This window comes from Heteronotia binoei, chromosome 5 (genome assembly GCF_032191835.1).
Source record: "Heteronotia binoei isolate CCM8104 ecotype False Entrance Well chromosome 5, APGP_CSIRO_Hbin_v1, whole genome shotgun sequence".
Lineage (NCBI taxonomy): Eukaryota > Metazoa > Chordata > Lepidosauria > Squamata > Gekkonidae > Heteronotia > Heteronotia binoei.
In genome coordinates this window covers 36,576,504-36,594,550 of record NC_083227.1, presented here as the reverse complement: position 1 = coordinate 36,594,550, position 18,047 = coordinate 36,576,504, and positions in this window count along the sequence as shown.

The following is an 18,047-nucleotide window of genomic DNA, read 5'->3' as shown; positions in this document are numbered from 1 at the left end:
CAATCTTAGGGTTGCCAACAACCTGGAGAAAAATGTCCTGCCCTTTAAGTCAGGCTTAATGGGATGTTATTTGCCAAATGATGTGATTTATTTCCCTGACATAAAAAGCTTCAACTGTTCATTTCTACACATTGGGCCTCAATTAATGGGACAGGCCATTTTTCTCCTCCAATTCTAATCATCCCCCACAGCTATGACATATCCTCACAGTTTCCCCCTCCCCCCAGCACTGTTCACCTTAGCTGAACTCCAATGCTGGAACATTTATTTATTTCAGATTTTTAAGCCATAACTTTTAGCTAATGGCTTCTGAGGTAGTTGATGAAGAAAAATGAGCTCAGCTGAACAAAAGTGTGTGTGTGTGTATGTTGGGGGGGGGGGAGATCTATCTATCTATCACATACTGTTTCTTAATTTATTCATTTTAAGCAGATTACTAAAATATAGGAAAAGCTGGGCCCCATTTGAACAGCTGTGACAATCTCTCACAGATGCATAAAATGTTGCAGATAAAAGAGTGATAAATCTGCTATTACCTTCTAATAAAAGAGGTAATGTCTCATATGATCTATACTGTGAGGCAAAGTAAGAATTAAAAGATTTCTAGGCTCAGAAAGGTTACATTCAAAGGTCATGTGATATGGGGTGTCTACCCTATCTGCATCACAATTTACACTTAGGGAAGCTATGGGGAGTAAGAGATGAGAATGGGAAGGTTTAGTGTCCTTCACTGGCACACACTTTTTACTTTTTTAAAAAATGGACCCCTCTAACTTACACAAGCAAGACAGACCCACATTTAAACAGATGGGACTGTAGTTGTTATCTGTAGCTTATTCATTAAGTGGATTATTAAGTTTGGTTGTAAGCGTCACTGGAATTCAGCAAGCCTTATATTTGAGTAAGCAGAAGACTGGATTGCATGAGACAAGCATCAGGGGTAGGGTTTATGCCCTCCTCTAGCCTGGAGGGGGAAAATAAACCCCAAGTGCCTCGCTGCCTAAGTCCACTTCCCTAGTGCTGAGGGCACCCCTCTGACCTCTCCAGTTCTGCTCACACAACCCAGCCTGGAAAGGAGCGGGTGCTTGGTGTCTGTGGGTCCTGAGTGGATATTAATGAGATCTTAAACAAGGCTGTCTGCTTCCAAGGTCAGCACGGTTGATGTAAATGTCACACTTGCTGCAGCATTTGCTGGGTTCCCAGGGGAGAGATAACACTACCAAAGGCTAACAATGTACCATCTATCAAGCACGCCTGCTGGAAGCAAAATGGTTTGTCGACTGGAGCTAGCCCCTGAGCCAAGGAGTCCTGAGTCTCAGCATCTTGGGAGCCAAACCCACTCAATTCCTACATCCTTCTGAACAAGGCTGAACTCACAAGGTTGTCACTTTTCCTGCTTTGTGAAAGAGAGGCAGTTCTAAAGGCATGAGTATCAAAAAAGGCAGATTTGTGAATCAAATAACGGCCCTGCAGGGAAGGTGATCCATAACTGAGTCTTAGCCTTCCTGAGCTTTACAGTGAGACTTCAGGCTAAGACTGCAAGCTTGATATTCTGTGCCACTGAAATTAGTAAAATTTCCTGCCAGAGGACAGATTTGTAAGGACGACAATAGGCAACAGGGAAGTCCCCTCCCACCCAAAGAGAGTTAAGAGAGTCACACTCATCCTCATTTTCACTAGTAATAACTGGGTTCAAAAACCTCTTTGACCAGAAATGAAAATGGAACAAAATAAATATATACATACCATGATTAATCCCTCTAAAATAACTTTCAGCTTTCTTAAAAATTATCTAAGGTCAAGGGCAATGAAAGGAAAGATGCCTAGATGTTCCAAGAGGGAAGTAGGGTTTGATGCATTATGGTGTCTGTATGTTTGACTCATCCATTCTTCCTGTACCTCTGGGAAAATAATTGGCTTATGGGGGGTGGGGGGTTGCAGTCGCCAGTCTTCAGCTGTTCTGAGCGGTACGCAGTCTTATTTAGTGGCTTGGTCCCTGAAAATGAACGCTGATGAAAGGAAAATCCCAACCAACTAGAAACTGGAATCAAAACTAATTTACCAGACTGCCTCCCTTTTCCTTGAGTGATTAAAATACTTTCAGTTGCAAGTAACTAAATACTGACAATTCCTTTCCACTTTTTTCACAGTTTTTTCTCATAAGGAATTACCTTATTGTGTTTGACTAAACTGATATTCTCTGTCAATCCTAAATTCTTCCCCATTTCTTCAGTCTTCCAGACATCTGATTTGAGTTAAAACCCTTTTCATACTTCTGACTCCAGTAGAGAAAGTGAAGTGAACTTTCACTATGGTAACTAAACCAGGCCTTCAAAATATCAGTTAAGGACATAACTGTGTATCACACACCAAAACATTTTTCTTTCATTTTTCTTGAGCCACGGAAATGCACAGAGAGGCCCTTGGGCAAATTCTTGGGCTACTGCCAGGAGATATAGATCATCTTGTGGCTTCATGCCTTCAGAAATCCATTTAATTACAGAAGCAGCACAATACAATGGCAAATTTGGTAAACCAGTTCTCAAATAAAGTGCCCTCCCCAATTAGGGTTGCCAACCTCCAGGTGTGGCCAGAAGATCTCCCATTTTCACAACTGATCTCCAGACAGGGTAGCCAACCCCCAGGAGCTAGCAGGGTTTCCCCCACTTTGGGGGGCTCCAGTCCACCAGCCCTCAGCTAGCCAGTGAGGGAAACCCCACCTCCAAACAGGGATACTGTCACACAACATCCCTGATGCAATGATGTCACCCTGAAGTGATATCGTCATGCCGAGGATATCATGTGACGATGCTCTGGTTTTGGGGCAAACACTATGATTTTGTAGCAAAACCCCCAGTTTTTGCCCCAAATCTAGAGTGTTGTACGTGATGTTGGTGACATGATGATGTCACTTCTGGATGATGTCATTACATAAGTGCCAGAAGACTCCTGGAGCAGCACCAGGATCCCCCTGTCAGCAGGCAGGAAGGACCTAGCAATCCTATCAGACTGCAGAGATCAGTTCCCCCAGAGAAAATGGCTGCTTTGGAGAATGGATTCTGTGGCATTGTACCCTGCTGAAGACCCTCCCCTCCACAAACCCTGCCCTCTCTAGGCTCTACCCACAAAATCACCAGGTACTTCCCAACCCAGAGCTGGCAACCCTACCCCCAATACCAGCAATGCAAGGGCTTTGATTGGGATCAGGCCTGCAGAAAAGAGGAAGAAGGATTTTAACACCTTTCTCCCTGTGTCTATTATTCCTACTTGAAACTGTTAGAATTTAAAGATACGATTAGCAGAGTAACATGGAGAGAACCACAATAACAGCCAGGCACACGGCTTAAGAAACAAAGTAGTTTCCTTTACTAATGACGAAAGGGATGGCTGGGAATTCTAGAAAACAAAGAAAGGATTCAATATCCTATCTAGTTTCTAAGCTACATCTTCACTCTCTCGAGTCTTAACTTCAACTGCATGGAGATCTAAGGGTTTAAACAAAGGGCTGTAAAACTGACCAAATGCTTTCCCCTAGACCACCACTAGGCTTCCCAATCCCCAGGTCCCAGCGGGGGATCCCCCAGTTTTACAGGCTTCCCCCCTCCCCCAGCCAGCTGGCCGGCGGGGGAAGCCCCACCCCCACAGCCATTATGCACTTCCATGAACGATTCCCATAGGGAATGATGGGGAATTGATCTGCGGATATTGGGAGCTCTGGAGGGGCTGTTTTTTGAGGTAGAGGTGCCAAATTTTCAGTATAGCATCTAGTGCCTCTCCCCAAAATACCTGCCAAGTTTCAAAAGGATTGGACCAATTCTATGAGCCCCAAAAGAAGGTGTCCCTATCCTTCATTATTTTCTATGGAAGGAAGGCATTTTAAAAGGTGTGCTGTCCCTTTAAATATGATGGCCAGAACTCCCTTGGAGTTCAATTATGCTTGTCACACCCTTGCTCCTGGCTCCGCCCCCATGTCTCCTGGCTCCATCCCCAAAGTCCCCAGATATTTCTTGAATTGGACTTGGCAACCCTAACCATGGATTAGCCCATTAGGGCTCTTCCTTAATGGTCATTATGTATATTGACACCTAGCCTCTGGCGGGAAATACGTGCAAACACTCTCATTGGTCTCTACCAACTCACTGGCTAAACATCAGCATGCATATACAAACACTTAATTAACTCATGATGACAGGAAGTGAAATTGCATCAAAAACCCAACAGAAACCACCTGGTGGTCACCGAAACATACAAGTCAATAATATAGCCAGTGCTGTATAGTGGTTGCAAGATCAAGGTAGGATCTGGAAGCAGGGCTGGCCCTAGACTGTCTGGCACCCTAGGCAAGGCTAACTTCTGCCCCCCTCCCCCCCACACTGATAATGTCACTGAGTCACATGCAAGGCACCTGATTTGGCACTCCCAGAAAGCTGGCACGCTAGGCAATCACCTAGTTTGCCTAGTGGCAAGGCTGGCCCTGTCTGGAAGACTTAGGTTCAAATCTCCCACTCAGCCACTGAAGCTCACTGGGTGACCTTGGGTCAGTTACACACTCTCTTAGCCTGTCCAATCTCACAGCATCGTTGCGATGATAAAACACAAAAGGAGAAAACCATGTACACTGTTTTGAGATCCCTGGAGAAACGGGGGGGATTTTAAAAAGTAATAATTAATTAAAATAGTGAGCAATAACAGCCTGGGAAAGGGTGGCTATTTGTGGCCAAGACACAGTACAAACTCTTCCCCTTTTCTGTTGCCCCAGTGCCACAAACTCATACTAGATCAGAGCACACAAAGGAGCATCTGGTTTGGGCGGATATGGACAAGGATCCAAGGACAAAACTGTTTATTTGCCAAAGAAAGAAAACAGTTTTGCTCCTTGCTTTTCTGCCAACTAGCCCCAAAAGTAATAACAAGAATAACAAACCCCCAACCAACCAGACCGGTTTTAGTTTGCTTGCTGGCAAATCTACAGTCCTGTCTTCTCACAAGGAGACTAATATTCACACACTGATGAAAATTCCTTCAGCCTATGGAATTTTGATTGGAAAGGAAGAGAGATTATTTAAATCTGAAGAATCAGCAAGCAAGCTCCCAATTCCTGTAGGTCCAAAATGTATTTTAAGTGAAGATTACTCTCCCCTCACAAATGCATTTTGTTCACACCCACAGAGCCACCCACACAAAAAGTCCATTCCTGGACATACTTACCTCAGACTGAGAGGAACCTACATGAAAGATAAGCAGGTGTGCTTCACAGTTGACCTGGAAAAAGGTTTTAATACAGTTAAGTCTTTCTGCCTGTTTTATGATCTTGGGTCATTAAAACAGTGATTTTTATTTTTAGGGAAATGTTCTTCCAGACTGGCAAAGTCTGATGATTACTGATGGAAATTTGGTGAAGAAAATCTACAAATATGAAAAGAGACTGCCTCTGGGGCTGTTTTCAGATGCCACAGGTGAACCAGGGTTTGCTCATGGTAGGTCTGAAGCTAGTCAATTATTGGATCACATGCTCTCTCTCTCTCTCTCCTCCCATGTAACATACAGAGACTGAAGATAGAATGAAGTCTTCAGTTAATGCCAGTTGGTCATGAGTCAGTACAGGGTTTCTCAACAAGTAGAGGTTTCCTTCCAGAAACAGCAATCCTAAATAGATTCATGCCCTTCCAAACTCATAGGGTACAGTTCTTTTCAGGATTTACATTGTGAATTTACACTGTTAATTGTGATTTAATCCTTATGAAGTATCCTGGTTGTCAGGAAGAAAGACGTTTGTCAGTGTACCAGGTGAAAGAGGCAGCTTGTGACCTTGACAACTGACCAGGGTCATGCCCCTCACAAAACAAACTGGGGTTTGTTCATGACACATGAATTGAGGCTATAACAGCTGTCACCCTGGTGGAAATGGGGGGGGGGGGGAAGAAAAAAAATACCAAACATTCCAGCTCGTATGTTGATCACTGCTCAGTTAAAATCAGATTAATCGTATACACTTAACCAGATGATAGCCACCTGTTATCATTGTTAAATGTATGGGTCAATATGTTATCTGTGTATCTACATACATACAGCCTACCTAGAAAAACATTATTTTCTGCATAGAATTTACAAGTTTGGAACCACAGTTAACGTTTTTTTACTGAACATTTACTCGGTGTCTAAGTAACCACTGCTGCATCAACTTAAAAGCCTTTTAAAGACCTCAATAAAGACCTTTGTTTTAAAAAATCTAAAAATAGCTTGCAATTATTGAATAAAACAGTTTAAGCACACGTACAAAAAGTGCACTTTGCAGAATGTAACAGGACATCATGCAGAAGGAATTGGGAATAAATCACCATCTTTGGCCTTGTTTCTGTGTTCTCAACCCCACACCTGCTCTACCGCACTAGATCTCACCCCCTCCTCCCTCCCTGCTCAAGAATTGCTGCGTTTCAGGCATGCAGAATGTCAGACTTATAAGTTAAGTCATGGGACAGAAATTCCTGAGAAGCATGAATTAGCATCTGGCGTTGGGGAGGAAGGGAGCATGCTCTTAAAGGGCCCTAACACTGGCCAAAAGTGCTCCTTTGATGGAGTAAGTTGAAGAAAAATCCTGCCTGCCTGCCCATCCACTAAAGTCATGGCAGGGATCCAAGGAGAGAAGGACTTAAGCATTTAACAAGAGCTGCAAGCTTTGAAGGAGAAATATGCCCATGTTGTTCCATGGGAAAAAGGAAGGTGGCTACAGTACTGTCTAGAGGTCACCGAGATCAAATTAATTATTACACGGCTGGGTTGGGTGTTATTAGATTAAATGTGCTGGGCTAAATGTAAGAGGCTAAATTTGGGCAAAACAGGAGGAAGGGGGATTGCTGGCACTTTACAAGGTTGCCAGATTTCTAATCCGCCTTAGGAGCAACCTGATCCACAGAAATGTAGTGGGTTAAAGGCAAAGTAGAAGGGCTAGTTTGAAAAGAAAGACTCAGCAACTCCCCTCCACCATTTGGATAATTCTTATATCCAGGGGGGGGGGGGGTTTGTAGCAGGAACTCCTTTGCATATTAGGCCACACACCCCTGATGTAACCAACCCTCCAAGAGCTTACAGGGCTCTTAGTACAGGGCCTACTGTAAGTTCCAGGAGGACTGGCTACGTGGTGCGTGGCCTAAAATGCAAAGGAGTTCCTGCTACAAAAAAAAAGCCCTGCTTATATCTGAAGGAGAAGAAGGGACTCCTCTAAGGCCCAGTAGCTTCATAGTCAGCCTTAATGCTTTTGATGGTGTTTTTGGCCATGTTGTTGGTTTCCACACGGACTATTTAATGAGTTTTGAGGATCCTATCTACAATACCTTTAATTTTTGCCTCTGGGGGTCAGGCTTGGACACATGACGTTCCATACCCTTCAGCGGGGAGTCATCTGTGATTTTCCTTTTCCTTCCTGTGCCATTTCTTTGTATCTCCCTGTCCACCTCCCTCTGTCTTCCTTGTGCTTGTGAGACTTCTGCTGGCAGTGTTTCCATCTCTGCCTTCACCGCAAGGACCTGGAATAGATTCCTTAGGGAATCAATAGGGAGAAGTCCTTTATAGATATGCCTGAGTTGCCTTTTGTTTTTCTCATGATCTCAGACACTGTGGGACAAGAAAAACAAGGGAGTGTTAAGCATCAACCTACATAGAACTTTCATCTCTCACCAAGTACCCCCCCTTAAAAAAAGTTTTATTGTGTGTTACGATATCTGCATTCATCACCAAGCATGCCATAAAGAAACAAGCATGTTCATTGGGTATTAAATCTACTGCACGCTAAGTAAAACTGAGAGCATCAGCGGAACGAATTCTCACTTTCCGGAAGCTAAAAAGCATAGCAAATTTCTTAACTAGAAAACATGTTTCAGCGTGCTTTCAGTCCACATTGTTTGGTGTAAACACTTCCCCACTGGATCAGTTCAAGCTCCATCAAGCCCAGCTTTCTGTTTTTCTACAGCAACCCAGACAGATTCCTCTGGGTGGTCAAAATGAGTGCACAATGGGTTTCTGCAGCAGCTTACTTACTTAATAAATGGGTCCCCCCCACTGGTGGCTTCCACCCTCTTTTCCAATAAGTTATACAATGAATAAGAAAAGCAACAGAACACAATGAAACACTTTATTAAGAACACCCATAATACCAAACAGAATCTGTCTTAAAATAAAAGCCACAGCAGACCAACTATAAAATTCAATAAAACTGCACTGGAGATCAGCAATGGAAAAACCTTAAAAAGTTAAATCCAGCATGAAAAAAACACAACAAAATTCCTGGGCAAACAGGACTGTTTTCAAGGGACAGCTAAAATAATATAGACCACTATAGTCCACCTACTTTGAAGAAGACTGCAGATTTATACCCCGCCCTTCTATCTGAATCAGAGAGCGGCTTACAATCTCCTTTATCTTCTTCCCCCACAACAGACACCCTGTGAGGTATGTGGGGCCGAGAGAGCTTTCACAGAAGCTGCCCTTTCAAGGACAACTCCTGAAAGAGTTGTGGCTGACCCAAGGCCATTCCAGTAGCTGCAAGTGGAGGAGTGGGGAATCAAACCTGGTCCTCCCAGATAAGAGTCTGCACACTTAACCACTACAATAAACTTGCTCTCAGAACCTACAATTTAAGGATATGCTGCCTTTGTAAAACATGAGTTCCATTTAGCTATCAAAGCCAGCAGCTATAGCAAATCCCATAGGATGACCATTTTTGCCAACTCTGAAATGACAACTAGTCAGATTCAATGGATGAATTCACATTTTATTATTCTTTTCAAGCATATTCTCCAGAGCAGCCCCCCCAAAAAAACACTTTTTATTTACAACAGCCCTGTAAGGTAGATTACCCTGGGACACAGGAGCTATCCTAAGGTTTATCCGAAAATCTACACAACTAAAGAGGAATTTGAATTTGAGTCTCCCTGTCCAATACTCTAATCAAATTGGCTTATTTTAAAACAGGGAGAAGAGTGTCCTTGTCCCACACTTCTATTGTGTTACACACTTTTATTCATAATGCACAGGCAGCCCTGTGTCCATTTTAAAATAAGATGATTAGTTCAAGTCTGAGCATCTCACAGCAAAGGAAGAAAGGCCTGATTGTCAAACAAATGCCTTCTTTCTCTGAGAGGAAAGCAGAACTTAGTGGATTACTGTTAAGAGTATGGGCCAGAGATATACACCTGTTCTGCAGTAGAGTTCTTCTCCCACTCTTTTCTGATTCTGCCCATTCCCACTAGGATGCCATGACCAAAGAACCATCTTGGGTGGCGCAATGCACTCTCATTGGCAGGGTCAGCCTTGAATGAGTCACCCATAGAAAACAGATGCTTCACCAAGGGACTCATGGGAGCAGCTGGGGGAGTGAAATCCAAATTGGTTTCAGTGGCTGGTCAGAAGATGCAAGTCTTCTGTTGGCCTAGCAGGACAGAGGGCATTGTGAGATAAAGAATACAGGGAGTCTTGGGAGCTAGGCAGGGTCACCCCTGGCAAGTATCTGGATGGGAGACTTCCAGGAATACCAGGGGAGTAACCCAGAGACAGGAAATGACAAACCACCTCAGAATGTCTCTTGACTTGAAAAACCCCTCTGAGGGGTTTTCAGTAAATCAGCTGTGACTTACCCGGGGGGGGGGGGGAGAGACACACTGCAGCAAATATAAACCAGTGTCTTGTGAAACCTTTAAAGACTATGCTGTAATAAAGTCTTAATGCTCACTTCAGTACAGCAGTTAAAGTGTCAGGGTAGGTTTTAGGGAACATGCTTAGCCTAACTTACCTCACAGAGTTGCTTTCTGGATAAAATGGAGATAAGTAGAATGATTTAAGCCACTTGGGATTCCCACTGGAAAGAGAGGTGGGGGGGGAATAAATGAAATTAATAAATAAATAAGAGCCCCAAGATTTCTGTGCATGTCCCCCCAATTCTTTTAGTCTGTTATTTCAAAGAGCATCAGTACAGCATGGCACAACATCCAGATGAGAACCAGAGATCTGATCTGAGGGAAACTGAAACAAACGAAAAGTGGAATTGGGTGCATATGCAGCATAATAACCTATGCACCAAAGAACATTTAAAATGAATTTGCGGGGCAATGCTGGAAACAAAAAGGATCTAGTCTGACACCTACTGGCTAATGTGTGTTATAACTCCAAATTTGGGTATCACACAAAGAATTCACATTTTCCTGTACAACCATCCTTGCTTCTCTCTCTTTCCTGCCTCTTTCTTTTCAACTTGGACGGTTCAGATATTTTCACGGCAACTATAGTGTGGTTGCAAAACATCTCCAGAATCTTGCTGGTTTCTAAGGAGCTGTTAGAGTCAAATTTAGCTATTCTACTGCACACCTACAGGGCTATCCTCTGAAACATTCCCCCCTCCCTCCCAGCAGGCCGGCCCTGCTACTAGGCAAACTAGGCAATTGCCTAGGGCACTGGCCTTCTGGGGGCTCCAAACTGGGCACCCCCCATGTGACTTGGTGACATTATCAATGCAGGGGGGGCGCGCCAGAAATGAACCTTGCCTAGGGTGCCAGGCAGTCCAGCGCTGGCCCTGCGCCCCAGGAATGTAAGTTCCTGCTGCAGCTAATTTTATAAATCATACTCCGGCTGGAAGAGGATTTTTTTAAAAAAGTGTGTGCTTTTTTCTCCACAGATTTGATCCTACTTTGAGCCTTGGGACACTGGTTAGATGGGGACATGGCAAAGAGAGAGATTAGTGCCACAGCTGTGAGGACAGAGCACCATCCCTGCTGAGGAGGATTAAGGGAGTTTAGTAGTTTCAGTATCTTCTCTGCCAAGAGGCCCCAGAGTCAAAAACAATTAAAGTACATTCCCCGTAAGGTATGTAATGGCGACATCAAAATCCGCAGCTGGTGCAGCTGATGTTGCCCAGCTCTGAAACAAAGGAAATGAAGGATGAAGAGGAACAAGGCTTGGGAGAAATGAAAGAATAACAGGCCTCAGGGGCCAAATTGCAACTTTGCAAACAAAAGAGAGTGGACAGGGCTGGGACACTGAAAGGATGCCTTATGTTGCAGCCAACTGTCTCTCAAGACTTTGTGTGTGCTCTTTCAAATTACAAGCAGAAAGGTACCAGCTGGATATTAGAGGGAAAACATTTATAGTCAGAGTAGTTTAGAGGTGAAACCAGCTGCCTAGGAAGATGGTGAGCTCCCCTTCATTGGCAGTCTTCAAAATGTGTCTGGATGATCCTTGGAGAAGCTTTAGGCTGATCCTGCATGGAGCAAGGGGTTGGACTAGATGGTCTGGGGGGGTTGTACGCATGCGTTAACTAAGCTGGCTGTGTGCTCGTCCTCCCCTTCGAACTGGAATTTTAAATAGCTCAAAAGAATGTAAATAGCTCTTTGGCAAGTCTATTTGAAGAACAAGCTTACTTACGAAGGTCTGAAGATCATAAGAATTCCTTTCTGGGGTCCCAGAGGGTAAGACAACAACTTTTACTATCCAATTAACGAGGCAACGCCCTGGTTAATTACTCAGCGGTCGCGGGTAACTCCGGAAAATAATCATCATGGCTAAGACAATTAAAGAATTATCTGAGCAGATATCAGCTTTCCAGACTTTAATAATGTCGTCCCAGGACCAGATGAGATCTGAAATTAAATCACTGAGGGACGCTTTTACAGAGTTGAGTGCAGAGCTCAAGGACGCACGGAACATTGCAATCTCTGCTAATGAGCTGGCCTTATCTAATAAACAAAAAATACTCCAGCTGAATTCGCAACTTACAGAGCTCTCTGATCGTAACAGAAGAGCGAATCTGATCCTGGGTGGAATTTCAGAGGAAATAAATAATAAGCTCCTGGAAGGAATCCTTATAGACTGGATGGGTGAGCAAGGAGTCACTCTGCAATCTCAGGATATTGAGAGAGCTCATAGACTGCAAAGGAGACAAGATGGGGGTGCCCCAAGGGAAGTCATAATTAAATTTTCAAGGGAAAAGACTCAGCAGACAGTCTTCAAGACTTTGAAAAAAAGGAAAGACCTTTCTTTTAGAGGAAGGAAAGTTTGGGTGAGAGAAGACTTCTGCCAGGAAACCATCAGAAAGAGAAGGCTAATGAGACCCTTTGGGCAAAAATTATATGACAACAAGATTAAATTCTCTTGGGGGTACCCCTCCTCAATAATTATTTTTAAAGACGAAAAAAGGCTGGTGGCCCGCAACCCTAAAGAAGCAAGAGATCTCCTCACTCGCCTGGGCATCGCCACAGACGACCTAAGAGACCCGAGAGAGGAAGAAGAAGAAGAAGAAGAAACAGTGGAGCTCGGTGTGGACCCGGGAGAAGGAAGCTCAAGTAGACAAGAGAAAAGGCCAAGAACGGACTACTAAAGGGAAGTATAAAATATTTTGAGCTAAATTTAGCTATAAGCTTGAAGGGGAGGGCGGGATGCGTGCCCCCTGGAAGGTGGAAGACAGGATGATGGTTTCATCCAGGAAGTTGTCTGTGCCACAGGGGAAGGGAATAGGGGGGGGGGGGGGGGTTTCAGTAAGAAGTATAGAAAAATACCCTCAGCCATTAGGGCCCAAGTCTGTTACATATAAAGAGAATGGATAGATCTTTAAGAGTCCTTTCACTGAATGCGAATGGTCTAACATCAAATCTTAAGAGATTCAGAGTAATTAAAATGGCTAAAGAACAAAGAATAGATTTGTTGTGCCTACAGGAAACTCACAAAAAAATAAATGATAGAAAACCATTGATAAAAGATCTGAGGTGGCAGGTTTTAGCAGAAGCAAGAGGGTCTTCCAAAGCTAGAGGCGTGGCTACATTGATTCGTAAGGATATTAAAGTGGAGAACATGGAAAAATTAGTAGATAAGGAAGGTAGATACCTCTTAGTTAAGTTTAAGCTGGAAGCCATAAAAATCACTATAGTAAATGTTTATGCACCAAATAAAAGACAAAGGAAATTCTTAAACTTGGTTTTTAAGAAGATACAACAGTTTTCAGAGGGCGAACTAATTGTAGTGGGCGATCTAAATATGGACATAACTAAGAACAATAGTATTAACCTAAGAGATTGGGGCTTGAAGGACGCTCATGAGTTCACCAATACGAGACCCAGCCCGACACATATTTCTTGTAGACATAAAACAGCATCCCGCTTAGATTATATAATTTTGGAAAAAAATAATAATATGGTGGTTAAAGAGATCAAGACCCATCCAATTTTGATTTCTGACCATGCCCCTCTAAGTATTGAATTAGAATTAAATCTTCCCTCGAAAAATAGACCTTGGAGGTATAACAACTTGGTAATGACAAAAGAAGAGGATAGGGAATACTTAATGACACAGTTAAAATTATATTTTAAGGAAAATAGAGGAACTGTGTCAACTAATATATTGTGGGACGCTGCTAAAGCGGTAATAAGGGGCCATTTGGTTAGGAAGGAAAAAGACATAAAAAGTGAATGGTATAAAAAAAGGCAAACAAAATTTAAGGAATTGGAGGAGTTACAAAAAGAAATAGTGGGAAAGTGTAATCCTAGTTTACAGATTAGAATTAAAGAGATTCAAAAACAGTTGTAGGCCCTAGATGTGGCAACAATGTGGAAAAAGGAAATAATGGTTAAGAACGACTTCCAGAGGAATAGCATTAATACAGCAAAAAGATTAGCTAATTATTTGAAAGTTAAAAAGGCAAAACAATCAATTAGAACTATTAAAATTAATAATAGTACAACTCAAAACTCTAAGGAAATCACTAAGGCATTTGAAGACTTCTATAAAAATTTATATATGAAAAAGAATATAATGGAGGTGTGGGACGCACCTAAGCTAATTATAGAGGAGGAAGCAAAAGCCTCACTGGGTGCTGAGATTACACTCCAAGAGATAAAGGAAGTAATAAAAGCGCTCAAAAAGGGTAAATCACCAGGGCTGGATGGCTTTACTTCTGACTTTTATAAAGAAATGGTAGAAATTATAGCACCTGAATTGCAGGTAGTTTTTAACGAAGTCTTGGAAGGAAAGAAAGCCCCGGACTCATGGAAGGAAACAGAAATAATTTTGATATTAAAGCCCCAGAAAGATCCGGAAGAAGTAGGTTCATATAGGCCCATTAGTTTACTAAATCAAGATTATAAGATTTTTGCTAAGGTTTTAGCAAATAGACTTAAGAGAGTTATCCCGTCAATCATAAAAGGGGACCAATACGGTTTTATTGAGGGTAGATCTATTGCCCATCCTATTAGAAATATCTTAAATGTATTGCACCATGGCCAAAAGAAAAAAATAGCTCTGTTAAAGTTGGATGTTTATAAAGCCTTTGATACTCTCTCACATGAATTCTTGTGGCAAATATTAAAGAAGATAGGTTTAGAGGAACGGTTCTTACACGCTATACAGGAAATATACAACGGAGGTAAGGCCAAAGTTAGAGTCAACACGGACCACTCACAAGCGTTCCTAATTCAAGGGGGGGTAAGACAAGGCTGTCCACTATCCCCGCTTATATTTATAATAGCTATAGAGCAACTAGCAGAGCGAATTAGGAATGCCGGGAGAATAGAGGGGTATAAGTCAGGTATTGAAGAAATGAAAATTAATTTATTTGCGGATGATATCATAGTAATTATGTCTAACCCAAAAGACGGAGTTAAAGAGATTAAGATAATTTTAGATGATTTTGAAAAGTGTTCAGGGCTCGGAGTGAATATGGCAAAATCAGAAATTCTATACCTTAATGTTAATAGAGAGGAAAAACAGGAAATAAATAGGATTACGAATATAGGAATGGGAGCCAAGAGATTAAAATATTTAGGGATAGTCCTCAAAAAAATATGGACAAAATGATAAAGGAGAACTATGGTAAAATATGGAAGAAAATAGAGAGGGATATGAATAATTGGAATCATAAAATACTAGGGATATCATCTAGAATAAGATCTCTTAAAATGTTCATGATACCAAAGTTAATGTATTTATTCCAAACGTTACCCTTAGGTTTGAGGAAAAATCAAATTGAACAATGGAATAAAGCAATCAAAGTGTGGATTTTTAATAATAAAAACAGTAGGTTTCATAAGAGAATTCTATACAACCTTAAATCAGAATTAGGTTGGGGAATCCCAAATTTAAGTAAATATTATGAGGCCTTCCAACTAAGAGCGTTACTTGATTTGAGTGAGGATAAGGTACAGAAGTGGATTAATTTCGAGAATGCGGTCAACAGTGGCATTGGAAGATTTGGATTTTTTTCCACAGTGTCGACAAAAGATCTAAAATTAGCTATAGGGCCCAGAAGAGCAGCATTAGAAACCTGGATGAAATGGTACCCACAGTGGCTAGGGAAGGTTTCAAGGTGGAGCCCCCTAGAAGCTATTGTTAAGGAGGTGCATGCTATAAAATGGTGGGAAAGGCTTAAAAACAAAGGCTATTTTAGAGTGGACGATATGTTTAGGGGTGGTAAGCTAAAACCCTTACAGGAAATTATAGAAGATTTAGGTAATCAATACTGGTTAAACATAGCAGGCTTGCATAAGAGAGTTAAGATGATCAGTGAAAAGGGAGAGCTTTGGTTAGACACTCCAATGGAAGAGATATATAAGGTAATGGCCAAACAAAGGAAGGGTCTAGTGGGGTTATTATACAGAAAAATGATTTCAAATAAAGATAAAATAATAGTACATTTACAAAAGATTTGGAGTCATGAAGGTCAGTTAACAGAGGGGTTGGCTGGGAAAATCTTGGATGGTCTAGAAAGGATTAAAGTAACCAAATTTAAAGAACTGGAATATAAATTTTTCACAAAATGGTACAAAACTCCCGCACAAATAGCCAATATATTCTCAGGAGTGAGCTCCAAGTGCTGGCATTGCAAACAATTTAAGGGTTGGTTTGCACATATGTGGTGGGAGTGTGAAGAGGTAAAACCCTTTTGGGGGGAAATTATTCAATTTATTAGAAAAGTCTGCAATGTACCATTAACCATTGGCTTTAATATGATGTTGTTAAGCATAATAGGAAGTCCGGCACTAAGTAGACCCATGCAAAACCTTGTCAAGGCAATTATACTAGCGGGGAAGGCGGTCATCGCCTTGGGGTGAAAAGATAAAAGTAAATGGTCAATAGAAAACTGGCACAGCTATTTGTTTGATTACATACAGTCTGACATCGTGGCAACAATCAACAAGGATTCCACGTGGGAAGATAAAGTCAAGGAAATCGAGACCAGATGGAACCCTTATTTAGAGTGGATCTCAGGAGAAGCAAGGAAGGACATTCAGTGGAAGATCAGGACTCTGTGCCCTTGGCTGAGGGGAAAAGACTAAAAGAAGATGGGGAGGGTTGGGGGGGGCGAGGGTTATTTGTAATTTCAACATCCATATGCTGTAATGGCCAATTGTACTAAAGTCAATAAAACATAAAAATATTTATTAAAAAAAAAAAAAGGACTAGATGGTCTGTATGGCCCCTTCCAACTTTATGATTCTATGATTTTTTCTCCCATCAACTGGCTGAGCTATCATTGCAAATTCTGTGAGAGGGGTTATATAAAGACATTTAAGAGAGTGCACTTGGATTTTAACCACATCAGGCAGTCTGGGCATTGGGGCTTTGTTACTTAATTGGAGGCAATCATTCTGAGATGAGTGCTAGCAGGGCACAGAAATCACATCCGGGAAACTGCCCACCGACAGACACTCAATTGAATACGTTTCTAAGTAAGGCTAACACAAAAACCAGATACAAAGGAAGATGATGGGCCCTTTAATGCAACCCTAGACTTCCTTTTGGATAGCTGCGGAAAAGGGTCCTCAGGTGCAGCAGCTCTGCTAAAAGAGCAAAGCTGTCGTGATTGGGTTCCCAACTTCAGGATAGGAAATTCCTGGAAATTTGGAAGGTGTAGTCTAGGGAGGGCAGGGTTAGAGAAAGGGAAGGATCTCAGCAGGGTGTAATACAATACATTCCACCCTCCAAAGTAGTCATTTTCTCTAGGGAAACCAATTGCTGTCATCCAGAGATCAGCTGTAATTCCGGAGAACGAGGCTCTCCGGGCCCCCTCTGGCAGTTGGTAACCCTAGGAACCCTGAATGAAGCTCATTTCGCTTTACCTACAGCTGAAGAAAAGCCATTCAGGAGAGCTGTAGCCAACAAGCATGCTTACTTGGAAGTAAAATAAAAGGTGAACTTGTGAACACCTTCCCACCAAATAGGACTCTAGTGACCTTCTAAACAATGGTTGCCAACTTTTGGGCTGGAGATGGAGATCTCCCAAAATTATAAATGATCTCTGGACAACATAAATAACTTGTCCATTTTTTTTATTTAAAACATTTATTCCACTTCTCCTGGAGAAAATGACTGCGTTTGAAGGTGGGCTGCATGGCATTATTCCCTACCAAGGCCTCTCCCCTCTGCAAACTTCACTGTCCATAGCTCCACCATGTATTTCTGAACCTGGAGTTGGTTATTATTCCAGCATAAACTTTCCTCAATTCCAGCTCATTTCATCAGATGCAAAAAACAGGACCACCACATTATGACTTTTGTGAGCCCTAGGCACATTTGCCTTTGTGGGCCCCACCCTGTCCTCAATTAAACATTTAAAATTATATCTTACGATTGCATTTGTATAAAGGCAATAATAACCCAGGCTGGATTATATTTGTCTTTATACCAACACAGCTGAAGTATTATTAGGGTTGCCAGACACACAGCCCAGTGGAGGACTGGCATCCCCCAGCCCCAGGTATGGTTAGACCCCAATGCCCTGCTGCCCATCAGTTTGCGGACCCCTCTCACCATAATATCAATATTAGAAATTATTTTTGATATAATTTTAAATGCTTCAACATTTTCCCATTTTTTTAACAGTTAAGGGTACCTTTAATATTTACTTTCTTTAAGTAAATAACACTGGCGAGGGTCAAGTAACGGGGGGGGAGGGGGGAAGTAAGATATGGGGTAGAAAGTTTTTTCTTTTATTTTAAGCTTTTATAAGTTGTAGATATAGTTTTGCTACCATATGTTACTAATAAAATTGTTTATCAGAAAAAAAAACATTTTCC